Here is a 14,545-nt window from a genome sequence, read left to right as displayed (position 1 = left end):
CTTGTCTCTGCTTGTCTCTGCTTGTCTCTACTTGTCTCTACTTGTCTCTGCTTGTCTCTACTTGTCTCTACTTGTCTCTACTTGTCTCTGCTTGTCTCTACTTGTCTCTGCTTGTCTCTACTTGTCTCTACTTGTCTCTGCTTGTCTCTACTTGTCTATGCTTGTCTCTACTTGTCTCTACTTGTCTCTACTTGTCTCTACTCGTCTCTACTTGTCTCTACTTGTCTCTACTCGTCTCTACTTGTCTCTGCTTCTCTCTACTCGTCTCTACTTGTCTCTACTTGTCTCTACTTGTCTCTACTCGTCTCTACTTGTCTCTACTTGTCTCTACTTGTCTCTGCTTGTCTCTACTTGTCTCTACTTGTCTCTACTTGTCTCTACTTGTCTCTACTTGTCTCTGCTTCTCTCTACTCGTCTCTACTTGTCTCTACTCGTCTCTACTTATCTCTACTTGTCTCTACTTGTCTCTACTCGTCTCTACTCGTCTCTACTCGTCTCTACTTGTCTCTACTCGTCTCTACTTGTCTCTACTCGTCTCTACTTGTCTCTACTTGTCTCTACTTGTCTCTACTTGTCTCTGCTTCTCTTTACTCGTCTCTACTTGTCTCTACTTGTCTCTACTCGTCTCTACTTGTCTCTACTTGTCTCTGCTTGTCTCTACTTGTCTCTACTTGTCTCTACTTGTCTCTACTTGTCTCTACTTGTCTCTACTCGTCTCTACTTGTCTCTGCTTGTCTCTACTTGTCTCTACTTGTCTCTACTCCTCTCTACTTGTCTCTACTCGTCTCTACTCGTCTCTACTTGTCTCCACTCGTCTCTACTCGTCTCTACTTGTCTCTGCTTCTCTCTACTCGTCTCTACTTGTCTCTACTTGTCTCTACTTGTCTCTACTCGTCTCTACTTGTCTCTACTTGTCTCTACTTGTCTCTGCTTGTCTCTACTTGTCTCTACTTGTCTCTACTTGTCTCTACTTGTCTCTACTTGTCTCTGCTTCTCTCTACTCGTCTCTACTTGTCTCTACTCGTCTCTACTTATCTCTACTTGTCTCTACTTGTCTCTACTCGTCTCTACTCGTCTCTACTCGTCTCTACTTGTCTCTACTCGTCTCTACTTGTCTCTACTCGTCTCTACTTGTCTCTACTTGTCTCTACTTGTCTCTACTTGTCTCTGCTTCTCTTTACTCGTCTCTACTTGTCTCTACTTGTCTCTACTCGTCTCTACTTGTCTCTACTTGTCTCTGCTTGTCTCTACTTGTCTCTACTTGTCTCTACTTGTCTCTACTTGTCTCTACTCGTCTCTACTTGTCTCTGCTTGTCTCTACTTGTCTCTACTTGTCTCTACTCCTCTCTACTTGTCTCTACTCGTCTCTACTCGTCTCTACTTGTCTCCACTCGTCTCCACTCGTCTCTACTCGTCTCTACTTGTCTCTACTTGTCTCTACTCATCTCTACTCATCTCTACTCATCTCTACTGGTCTCTACTCGTCTCTACTTGTCTCTACTTGTCTCTACTCATCTCTACTCGTCTCTACTTGTCTCTGCTTGTCTCTGCTTGTCTCTACTTGTCTCTACTTGTCTCTACTCGTCTCTACTCGTCTCTACTTGTCTCTACTTGTCTCTACTCGTCTCTACTCGTCTCTACTTGTCTCTACTCGTCTCTACTCGTCTCTACTTGTCTCTACTTGTCTCTACTTGTCTCTGCTTGTCTCTGCTTGTCTCTACTTGTCTCTACTTGTCTCTACTCGTCTCTGCTTGTCTCTACTCGTCTCTACTTGTCTCTACTTGTCTCTACTCATCTCTACTTGTCTCTACTTGTCTCTACTTGTCTCTACTTGACTCTACTTGTCTCTACTCGTCTCTGCTTGTCTCTACTCGTCTCTACTCGTCTCTACTTGTCTCTACTTGTCTCTACTTGTCTCTACTTGTCTCTACTTGTCTCTACTCGTCTCTACTCGTCTCTACTTGTCTCTACTTGTCTCTACTTGTCTCTACTCGTCTCTACTCCTCTCTACTTGTCTCTACTTGTCTCTACTCGTCTCTACTTGTCTCTACTTGTCTCTGCTTGTCTCTACTTGTCTCTACTTCTCTCTACTTGTCTCTACTTGTCTCTACTTGTCTCTACTTGTCTCTACTCGTCTCTACTTCTCTCTACTTGTCTCTACTTGTCTCTACTTGTCTCTACTCGTCTCTACTTGTCTCTACTTGTCTCTACTTCTCTCTACTTCTCTCTACTTCTCTCTACTTGTCTCTACTTGTCTCTACTCGTCTCTACTTGTCTCTACTTGTCTACTTGTCTCTACTCGTCTCTACTTGTCTCTACTTGTCTCTACTTCTCTCTACTTCTCTCTACTTGTCTCTACTCGTCTCTACTTGTCTCTACTTGTCTCTACTTGTCTCTACTTGTCTCTACTTGTCTCTACTCGTCTCTACTCGTCTCTACTTGTCTCTACTTATCTCTACTCGTCTCTACTTGTCTCTACTTGTCTCTACTTGTCTCTACTTGTCTCTACTTGTCTCTGCTTGTCTCTACTCGTCTCTACTCGTCTCTACTCGTCTCTACTTGTCTCTACTTATCTCTACTTGTCTCTACTTGTCTCTACTTGTCTCTACTCGTCTCTACTTATCTCTACTTGTCTCTACTCGTCTCTGCTTGTCTCTGCTTGTCTCTGCTTGTCTCTACTTGTCTCTACTTGTCTCTACTTCTCTCTACTCGTCTCTACTTGGCTCTACTCGTCTCTACTTGTCTCTACTTGTCTCTACTCGTCTCTACTCGTCTCTACTTGTCTCTACTTGTCTCTACTTGTCTCTGCTTGTCTACTCGTCTCTACTCGTCTCTACTTGTCTCTACTTGTCTCTACTTGTCTCTACTTGTCTCTACTCGTCTCTACTTGTCTCTACTTCTCTCTACTTGTCTCTACTCGTCTCTACTCGTCTCTACTCGTCTCTACTCGTCTCTACTCGCCTCTACTCGTCTCTACTCGTCTCTACTCGTCTCTACTTGTCTCTACTCGTCTCTACTTGTCTCTACTTGTCTCTACTCGTCTCTACTTGTCTCTACTTGTCTCTACTTGTCTCTACTCGTCTCTACTTGTTTCTACTTGTCTCTACTTGTCTCTACTTGTCTCTACTCGTCTCTACTTGTCTCTACTTGTCTCTACTTGTCTCTACTTGTCTCTACTTGTCTCTGCTTGTCTCTACTTGTCTCTACTTGTCTCTACTCGTCTCTACTTGTCTCTACTTGTCTCTACTTGTCTCTACTTGTCTCCACTTGTCTCCACTTGTCTCTACTGGTCTCTACTTGTCTCTACTTCTCTCTACTTGTCTCTACTTGTCTCTACTTGTCTCTACTTGTCTCTACTTGTCATCTCCCTTCGTCGTCGGTCTCTTCCCAGGACAGCAGCAGCAGCAGCAGTATATAATGCCGGTTCAGGAGCTGGGGGACCCCATCAGTCGGTTCCGGTTGGCGGAGTCGTGCGTCGGGCTGCTGGGATGCCTGTGCGTATCGTTGGCCGTGTGGACGCCGTCCTGGCTGGCGGGCCGGGGTCTCTGGATGGCGTGGAGCGACACGGACACCGAGCTGACGGCCCGGGCCCGGCACCCAGAGGGCATCATCTTCAAAGGTGAGCGACCGGAGCTGCACTCAACTCCAAATAACTCGTACCTCTGGCATGCTGTCATTTATATACCTGCATATAATCTGTAGATACTATATCTATATCTGTACATATCCCTTACCTATATCCATATCTGTCTGCATATACCTGCATATAATCATTCTATATACCTACTTATACATACTGCATATATATAACGCAGACGCACTTCTTCAAACATTATCTAAAAAATAAAACCTCTAACCCTAACTAACTTTACTGTCCTGCACTTGTCCTAATAAACTAACCTACACTGTAGCACTCAACACCTTGATGAACATTGTTACTCAGCTGATAGAGTTGTGCCCTTCCTTCCTGATGACTTGTCGTACAGAACTTGTAAGTCGCTTTGGATAAAAGTGTTCAGCTAAATGACTAAATGTAAATGTACATGTAACCCATACAACTCTGTATAATAGCATGTACAATAATGCTGTATATACCGTATACATATATTTATTCTTACCATATATAATCATTTTTACATCTCTGTAGATACTATATCTATATCTGTACACATCCCTTACCTACTCTTACTAGTTACACTGCTGGCCAGTACGACTTACTACCATAGTGTCTTTATACCTGTATCACTGTACATATTAATTATTAATATTACAACTGTAGTACATACATCTGATTAGCACTAGTACTAATTTATATATGTTATACCCAGTTTAATCACATGTACATTGTATGTTGCTGTTTTACTTTACTGTTACATTTGCAAACCTCTTTTCGCTGTACTGTACTTGTGTTATATAATGACAATACATTTGAATCTAATCTAATCCAATCCAATTCAATCAAATCTAATCTAACCCAATCTAATCAAATCTAATCGAATCTAACCCAATCTAATCTATCTAATCTAAAACCATAAAGCTTCATACGTTGGGAACAGGTGCTCTCTCTCTCCTCTTTATACATTAAGAACATGTGCTCTCTCTCTCTCCTCTTTATACATTAAGAACATGTGCTCTCTCTCTCTCTCTCTCTCCTCTTTATACATTAAGAACATGTCCTCTCTCTCTCCTCTTTATACATTAAGAACATGTCCTCTCTCTCCTCTTTATACATTAAGAACATGTCCTCTCTCTCCTTCATACATTAAGAACATGTCCTCTCTCTCTCCTCTTCATACATTAAGAACATGTCCTCTCTCTCTCCTCTTCATACATTAAGAACATGTGCTCTCTCTCTCTCCTCTTTATACATTAAGAACATGTCCTCTCTCTCCTCTTTATACATTAAGAACATGTCCTCTCTCTCCTCTTCATACATTAAGAACATGTCCTCTCTCTCTCCTCTTCATACATTAAGAACATGTCCTCTCTCTCTCCTCTTCATACATTAAGAACATGTGCTCTCTCTCTCTCCTCTTTATACATTAAGAACATGTCCTCTCTCTCCTCTTTATACATTAAGAACATGTGCTCTCTCTCTCCTCTTTATACATTAAGAACATGTCCTCTCTCTCTCCTCTTTATACATTAAGAACATGTCCTCTCTCTCTCCTCTTTATACATTAAGAACATGTCCTCTCTCTTTATACATTAAGAACATGTGCTCTCTCTCCTCTTCATACATTAAGAACATGTGCTCTCTCTCCTCTTTATACATTAAGAACATGTGCTCTCTCTCTCCTCTTTATACATTAAGAACATGTCCTCTCTCTCTCTCCTCTTTATACATTAAGAACATGTCCTCTCTCTCCTCTTTATACATTAAGAACATGTCCTCTCTCTTTATACATTAAGAACATGTGCTCTCTCTCCTCTTCATACATTAAGAACATGTCCTCTCTCTCTCCTCTTCATACATTAAGAACATGTCCTCTCTCTCTCCTCTTCATACATTAAGAACATGTGCTCTCTCTCTCCTCTTCATACATTAAGAACATGTGCTCTCTCTCTCCTCTTCATACATTAAGAACATGTCCTCTCTCTCCTCTTTATACATTAAGAACATGTCCTCTCTCTCTCCTCTTTATACATTAAGAACATGTGCTCTCTCTCTCCTCTTCATACATTAAGAACATGTCCTCTCTCTCTCCTCTTTATACATTAAGAACATGTGCTCTCTCCTCTCCCGCCTCCAGGGTTCTTCTTCCTGCTCAGCTGGTCTCTCTTCACCTATCAGCACCGGGAGGAGATCGGCCCCGACTTCACCCTCTTCGGCTCCTCCTATTGGTTCGGCGCCCTGGGCTGGGCCCTCCTGTTGGTCGTGCAGCCCGCGGTCTTCCTGGTGGAGCAGTGCGTCGTGCCGGACCTCCTGCTGGACCTGGAGAGGAAGGTGGAGTCGTGGCGGGCGTCTTCTCAGCTGAAGAGCGCCATGTGCTCCTTTAGCGAGGGGTACCACCCCGCCGGCGGCGTCCAGGAGGGCGGCGACAGCGGCACGTTACCCAGGAGGCTGACGTGGGCCCCCTGAGAGGGGCGGGGAACACAAGACGAGAACGTGGAGCGGGGAACCCAAGACGAGAACGTGGAGCGGGGAGCCCAAGACAAGAACGGAGACAATGTGACAAAGTAAAGGTAAATGGTGTATTTATATAACAGCTCTTATCCAAAGCGCTTTACAATTCTTTGTTCCTCACGTTCACCCATTCACACACCGACGGCGGAGGCGACCACGCGAGGTGCCCAAACCTAAACATCGCTCGAGGACACTTTGACACGCTGCTGCCCCGGAGGAACGGGAATCGAACAGGGAACCCTTCCACTGTTGTCGTGAACTAAATAATACAACTTCAGACTCTCGAGATCAAGTTGAAACGGAATCGGGAATTAACTGGTTCCAGCTGGTCTGGTTCATATGGTTCAGAGAGAGAGTGAGAGAGAGACAGAGACAGAGAGAGAGAGAGAGAGAGAGAGAGAGAGAGAGAGAGAGAGAGAGAGAGAGAGAGAGAGAGAGAGAGAGAGAGAGAGAGAGAGAGAGAGAGAGAGAGAGAGAGAGAGAGAGAGAGAGAGAGAGAGAGAGAGAGAGAGAGAGAGAGAGAGAGAGAGAGAGAGAGAGAGAGAGAGAGAGAGAGACACACACACAGAGAGAGTGAGTGAGTGAGTGAGTGAGTGAGTCTGAGAGAGAGAGAGAGAGAGAGAGAGAGAGAGAGAGAGAGAGAGAGAGAGAGAGAGAGAGAGAGAGAGAGAGAGAGAGAGAGAGAGAGAGAGAGAGAGAGAGAGAGAGAGAGAGAGAGAGAGAGAGAGAGAGAGAGAGAGAGAGAGAGAGAGAGAGAGATGTTTCTGAAGGTGACTGCTGCAGTGGGACTATATCGCCCCCTTGTGGTGAAGACGGGGTGTCTGCGTTTACAACTAAAGGTGGAAAGTGATGATATTTTATTGACGGTGAGGGGAAAAGTGAGATACTTTTATACTTTTTTATTGCTAGACACAACAAAGCTATTACTTGTATTGGTTTATATGGGCCCTCTCAACTGCAGTATTGTAACAATAGGATTGTTCTATTTAAGTGCTGTTGCACGTAGGACTCTTTTAGAGGTGACAGCGAGGGTTCACTTGGGGTGGAACCAAGCTTATGTTGTAACCATAACAACTGTGAATAAAGTACAAGTAAGCAAGTCTGCTTTAACCATTCATTGTGTACAGTCGGGACACGGACAGAACATAATGAAACATGGTGACAGCTGGGTACAGATCGGGAAAGTAATTTGCGCGGTAGCTGGAGAAGTAAAGAGTTGAGCTGGCGAGCTGTGGCTAACACGGACTTCGGGGAGAAAACTCTTACTAGCTATCGGCGATGGAAGGGCTAAATGCGCTGAGACCTCCTGGTCTACTTCTTTTGGACTCCAGCAACTTGGCGAAGGCATGGAAAAGTAGGAAGGAGGAGTTCACATTGTATACAGACCTTACCATGCCCGACGCCGAAGAGACAACAAAAGTCAAGCTATTTAAATATCTCGTCGGAGAAAAGGGCAGAGAACTATGGACAACTCTGCCGAGTCCGTCGGCGAAGACAACAGTGACAACTATCATCAAGCAGTTTGACGAGTACTGCAATCCAAAGGTAAATGAAACAAACAAATGTTACAAAGGGTCAGATTAAACCGAATATATGTATTTATTGATTGATATATATTGCATAATATTTGTATATCGTTTGATATCCCTTGTGTATTCTTTGTACATATACACGGAATATCCCTTTAACCTAGTAGCCTACAGACCATAATATTTCGTTCTCTTATTGGATAGCGTGCCACCAGCGCCAGTGTCTTACCCCCAGAGTCGAGTTCAAAGCTACCGTCAGGACATGTCTGTACATGCCCGGTTCTGCCCAGGACTACGAGACAGAGGTGGGGCTGGTACTAGTTTGTTCGCCCAACATATAAATATGGCGCAGGTGAATACAGAAGTAGTTCAGTCCGCAGTCCGTTCAGTTCAGTCTTAGTAACAAGTGAAGCCTCACCCACTATGCAACATGCGGTGAAGTAGGGCTCGTATTGCCCCAAGATAGAGTCTTGTTTATCCTAATACGTTTGTTCAACGTATCGTTCGCTCCTTACTAGTAAAAGCCTTCATCACGAGTCAAAGACCAAGTGAAGTGAGCAATTGTGTGTCTAAATAGAGCACTTATAGCCGCGTGCGAATAGGATAGTGGAGTATCAGAGCTTGGTTGAGTAACGTCAAGTTCAACTTGGTTGGTGTGGAGTACCGCGCACCGGAGGATCTGCACCGGTGAATGCGGAGCCCCTTTCCGGCTGGAGTATTATTATTATTGCTTTGTACCAGGCTGCTGGAGCGGATAAGAATCGTCTACACCCACTGCTGTGGGACCTGCCCGTGAGGACCATCATTCGAGCCCGTCTCTATTGGAGAGGCTGACCGGCTTCCACCTGTGCTGCACGCACACTGGGATTACAGCTGCCTTTCGTCTGCCGAGCAGGGAGTAATATACCGCCTCCCATCGCAGGAGCCTATATTGAGTCCCCGCTGACCTAGACTTTGCATTCGAACATTTGCTCCCCCTGCTGGCTTACAACCGGTAGGAACCCCCCTACCAGTATCCCCTAGATATAATTCCTAATATTCAGGTTGTATTCTTATCTCATGCGTAACCAGAGAATGGACATTCATTATTGATTTGCCTACGCACATTCCTTTGCCTTACAAGTGCATTCAATTAAAGTATATTATGTATTCTTGCTGCTAATAAATACTTAAAGACAACTTTGTGTAGAACCGATTCATTGTGGGGAAGTGTTCTCATCATATACTCGTGTACGGTATGGCCAGTATAATGTACATAAGACGGTAGTGGTTTAATGATACCATACTTGATTAATACAGTCAGGGAATTGTACCCCTCAGTTACAGGAAAGATACAGATTCTTTATCAGGAACCAAGGATTGGATGAAAACGTGGACAGCTATGTAACAGACTTAAGAATGCTTGCTAGTAGTTGCAGCTTTGAGGACATTAGAGATTCCCTGATCAGAGATCGAATTGTATGTGGTACAAATAGCTCAGAACTGAGAGAGAGACTGCTCAGGGACGATAGGCTGACTCTGGAAACATGCCTTAAAATATGTAGAGCGTATGAGCTGTCAAGGGCTAATAGCAGGACACTGCAACAAGGACAGGCAGTGGAAGAGGTACATGCGCTAAAACAGTCAGAAGAGTGGAAAAAAGACAGCGAGGTTGACTGCATGTTTTGTGGGAAAACACATGAGAGGAACAAGAAAAAATGCCCAGCTTTTGGGAAAAAGTGTAAAAAGTGTGGGAGAGAAAATCACTTTGCGGCTAAATGCAAATCAAAACAGGAGAGCAGCAAGAAAACTAGGAAAGTGCATGCAGTAGCAGAACAGCACAGTGATAGTGATTCTTATGAGGAAGACCTCTGCTGCATAACAGAAGTAAATAGAGAGGATGAAAATGTTAATCAGTTAAAAGACAGCCACAGGCAGGGCCAACAGCTTTTTGCAGGGATGATGTTGGGGGAAACACTAGTTAACTTCCAAATAGACTGTGGGGCCACCTGTAATGTCATCCCCATACATTTGTTAAACCCTGACACACAGCTAGAACACACTGAGAAAGTGCTGGTGATGTATAATAAGACTAGGGTGATTCCTCTGGGTACATGTAAGGTTAAGATCAGAAACCCCAGAAACAACAAGCGTTACAGGCTAGAGTTTCAAGTGGTAGACCAGAGTAGCAGAATCCCTTTACTGGGCAGGAAAGACAGTGAGGCTATGAAGTTGATAAAGGTACAGTACGAAAATATCCTAGCTATAGACAGCATAGTGAGGAAAGAGCAGAGTCCAGTGACAAGGGGAGAAAGTGACAGTAACATGACAAGGGACAGAATAAATGCTGAGTTTGGGGATGTGTTCACCGGAGATGGATGCATGGAGGGGGAGTATAAAATAGAGATAGATGACAGAGTGCCGCCAGTGAAACTGCCAAAGCGCAGAGTGCCTGTAGCTATGATCATACCGATACAGGAGGAACTCAAGGATCTGGAGAGAAGAGGGATTATCACACCAGTGGAACGCAGCACTGACTGGATCAGCAGCATGATCTCATTAAGGAAGCCGAATGGGAAACTAAGGCTGTGCATAGACCCGAAACCTCTGAATCGGGCACTAAAGAGAAGTCACTATCCACTCCCGACTATAGATGACATCCTGCCGGAGATGTCAAAAGCAAAAGTATTCACAGTCTGCAACGTGAAGCACGGTTTCTGGCACGTCAAGCTAGAAGAGGAGTCAAGCTACCTGATCACATTCGCCACTCCATTTGGTCGCTACCGTTGGCTCCGGATGCCGATGGGAATAAGCCCAGCACCGGAAGTGTTCCAAAGAAAGCTCATGCAGGCCCTAGACGGCCTACCAGGAGTCTACGTCATAGCAGATGATATGTTAATCACAGGGGAAGGAGCAACGCAGGAGGAGGCAGAAAAGGACCACGACAAGAAACTCCGAGGCCTTCTAACCAGATGCAGGGAGCGCAACATCAAGCTGAACGTGGACAAGTTCAAGCTTCGACAAAAAGAGGTGCCCTACATAGGTCATCTGCTCACGGCTAAGGGGCTGAGAATTGACCCGGAGAAAGTACGGGCGGTCAGAGAGATGCCGAAGCCAACAGATGTAAAAGGAGTACAAAGACTGGTTGGGATGGTCAACTACCTGGCGAAGTCCTTTGACCACCTGTCAGATGACTGTGAGATTCTTAGACAACTCACACGGAAGGAAAACATGTGGGAATGGGCAGATGTCCAAGAGGAAGCGTTTCAAAGGCTGAAAGACAAAATAGCCAAAGCACCAGTCCTACAGTATTACAACAGAGAAGAGGAGTTGACGCTACAATGTGATGCGTCCGACACAGGACTGGGGGCCGCCCTGACACAGAAAGGTAAGCCTGTAGCATTTAGTAGTAGGGCGCTTACACCAACTGAAAAGGGCTATGCCTAAATAGAGAGAGTGTTTAGCCATAGTGTTTGGTATGGAAAAGTTCCATCAATATACATATGGTAGACCGGTGACCGTTCAAAGCGACCACAAGCCTCTAGAAAATATCCACTGCAAGCCACTGCTTAGTGCACCGAAGAGATTACAAAGGATGCTACTCAGACTGCAGCACTATGATATTAGTGTGACATATGTGCCAGGAAGGGATATGTTGCTTGCAGACACGTTGAGTAGAGCATACTTGCCAGAGAGCACTAAGGGAGACAGTGAGACAGAGGTAGAGACGGTAAACATGGTTAGCTATTTACCCATCTCAGCAGAGAGGCTGAGCGCTATCAGAGCTGCAACAAAGGATGACCTAAAGTTACAGAGTGTGGCAAATAGAATACTGTCAGGGTGGCCCAAGAGGAAAAGAGACTTGCCAAGTGACATCAGGCACTACCATTCGTTCCAGGAGGAAATGAGTTTCCAGGACGGCATCGTTTTCCGAGGAGAAAGAGCCGTGATACCAGATGCACTCAGGGGTGACATCACGAACAGGATCCACTCCTCTCATCTGGGAGTAGAAGGATGTCTGAGGCGAGCGAGGGAGTGTGTATACTGGCATGGGATGAACGAGGAGATAAAGACCTTCATCGCTAAATGTGGTATATGCAGGTCAGTGGACCCAAGGCAACAGAGGGAGACACTACACCCACATGACATGGCCAGCAGACCCTGGGCCAAGGTAGGGACAGACCTTTTCTCGTTCCACAACAAAGACTACCTGATCACTGTAGACTACTTCTCTAACTTTTGGGAGGTTGACTATCTGTCTGACACTAAGAGCAACACAGTAATCAGAAAACTCAAGGCCCACTTTGCCAGGCAAGGGATACCTGATGTCGTTATTTCTGATAACGGGCCACAGTATGCATCACAAGAGTTTCGACACTTCAGTCAGAAGTGGGGTTTTGAACACAGGACATCTTCGCCGGGATACCCACAGAGTAACGGGAAGGCGGAGTCGGCGGTAAAGACAGCCAAGGGCCTGATGCTGAAGGCTGCAGCGGCGAGAGAGGATCCGTACCTGGCTATGTTGGACCATCGTAACACGCCGAGCCAGGGCCTCAACACAAGTCCAGCACAGAGACTCCTAAGCAGGAGGACCAGAACCCTGCTTCCTACAAAAGACACTCTGCTGGAGCCAGAGGTAACGGACAATGACCAGGGACTGAAACGCAACAGACAGAGACAGGAAAAATACTACAATCGCACAGCAAAGGACATGGACACTCTGAAAAGAGGAGACAGTGTGAGAGTACAGCCTGGTGACACACACAGGACTTGGAGAGTGGCAAAGGTGATCCGACCAGTGAGCCACAGATCATATGAGGTGGAGTTAGAGTCGGGAGGTGTTCTGAGAAGAAATCGTCGCCACCTCAGACACGATCACATCACTATAGACACACCAGGTACAATCACACCTGCGTCACCAGTGACTGAGAAGGCCGGCCCGCCAGTCAACCCGGCAGGGACCCAAGGTACGGTCACTACCAGGTCTGGTCGACAGGTTGTCAGGCCTCAATACCTGAAGGACTATACTTCGTGATTAGAGAATGGACTGGAGAGAGAGGGGGAAAAAAAGAAAAAAAAATAGTGAAATGGGTTATGTGGGCACAATCATGTTTTGATCTGTTGAGTGTGGAGGGGTACTAATGAGTAATTTACACAGTGTTGTTGTTGTTTGGATCTGGGGTAAGTAAGTAGAACACAGGTTAAGTAGCGGTAAGTTAAATATCGAGATCCTGTATATATCTGTACTTGCAAAAAGAAAAAGAAAGATGTAACAATAGGATTGTTCTATTTAAGTGCTGTTGCACGTAGGACTCTTTTAGAGGTGACACCGAGGGTTCACTTGGGGTGGAACCAAGCTTATGTTGTAACCATAACAACTGTGAATAAAGTACAAGTAAGCAAGTCTGCTTTAACCCTTCATTGTGTACAGTCGGGACAGGGACAGAGCACAAAGAAACAGACTGCACTTAATTTTACACTTACTGCACTTCGAGCGCCATCTGCTGGCAAAGTTAGAGTACATTGGAGGTGGTGGGGTGGGGGGGGGTAGGCGGGGTGGGGGGGTAAGTTACTGTACATTGGATTATCGACTAAACCTTACTTGGTCCCAAGAAGAGTCTCGTGTATTATTGGGTTAGGACATTTATTGTACATTGGAGGGGGTTGCGTTAGGACATTTACAGGGGCCAGCTTCGAATTGCAGTCTCTCGTAGGTGCTCTTTGAGAGTGGTTTTGAATGTGGGTATGGATTCACATTCCTTTACAGCTGTGGGTAGGGTGTTCCACATTGATGTGGCATAATTGCAAAACGTGTTTAGTCCCTTGTTTGAGCCGAATCTGGGTTTAACATGATTTGTGGAGCTCCCTCTGGTGTTGTGATCGTGGTATTATTCACTGACCTTTGAGAAGTATTTTGACATGTACATGGGTACCTTAGTCGTGTAGTGTATCTTGTAGACCAGGCCCATTGCAAGTTGCTGTACTCTGTCGTCTACTCTAAGCCATCCTAGTCAAAGTGGGCAGGGGTGAGGTGGGTTCTAGGAGTAAGGCCAAGTAGTAGTCTGACCAGTTTGTTTTGTGATGTTTGTAATCTTGTTTTTAGCGCCTTTGAGGTGCTTTGGTACGGGGTCATCCCTATGTTCCCCGGGTTCTATGTTCCCCGGGTCCTATGTTCCCCGATTGATTGATTGATTGATTGATTGAAAATTGTATTAATTTTTATTATTTGATTAATTATTAATGTCCGCCTTGTTTCGAACTGGTTAAGCTTAGGTCCTCTTTCGAAGTTGGTTAAGGTTAGAGTTTAGAATCAGGGCTGGTGGTCTGACTATCTATCGCTACCGGGGAACATAGGACCTGGGGAACATAGACATGCTCCCCTTTGGTACCATGAGGTGCAAGCATAGTCGTAGTACCCTTGAATGAGTGCTCCTGCCAGAGTCTTCAGGGTATTCTTGTTTACCAGAGAGGAGATCCGGTACAAACACAGCATAAACTTTAAAACACTACTCCTCAACTTCAAAGCCCTCCACAGCCTGCCCCCCCCCTACCTGACTGATCTCCTTCTTCCCTACCGCCCCACCCGTTCCCTCCGGTCCTCCTCCACTGCCTCCCTCACTGTCCCGACATCCAAACTCAAAAACTTTGGTGATCGGGCCTTCTCTTGCACTGCACCCCGACTCTGGAACTCCCTCCCTCATTCCATCAGAGACTCCCCTACACTCTCCACCTTCAAAGCTCGCCTCAAAACCCACCTGTTCTCCCTTGCCTTCAACCCCCCCCCCACCCATAACCCCCCCCCCCCCCCCCCTCCAACCTGATTGATGTCTGACTCCTGCCGCTCTGTCTTTTTGTGCTATCTCATGCTGTCTTCCCTGTTCCCCCCATGGTCTCATGTTCCTTTTGTTTT

The sequence above is a fragment of the Notolepis coatsorum genome, assembly GCF_963971535.1.
Source record: "Notolepis coatsorum genome assembly, chromosome: 6".
Lineage (NCBI taxonomy): Eukaryota > Metazoa > Chordata > Actinopteri > Aulopiformes > Paralepididae > Notolepis > Notolepis coatsorum.
This window is presented reverse-complemented; position numbering follows the sequence as displayed.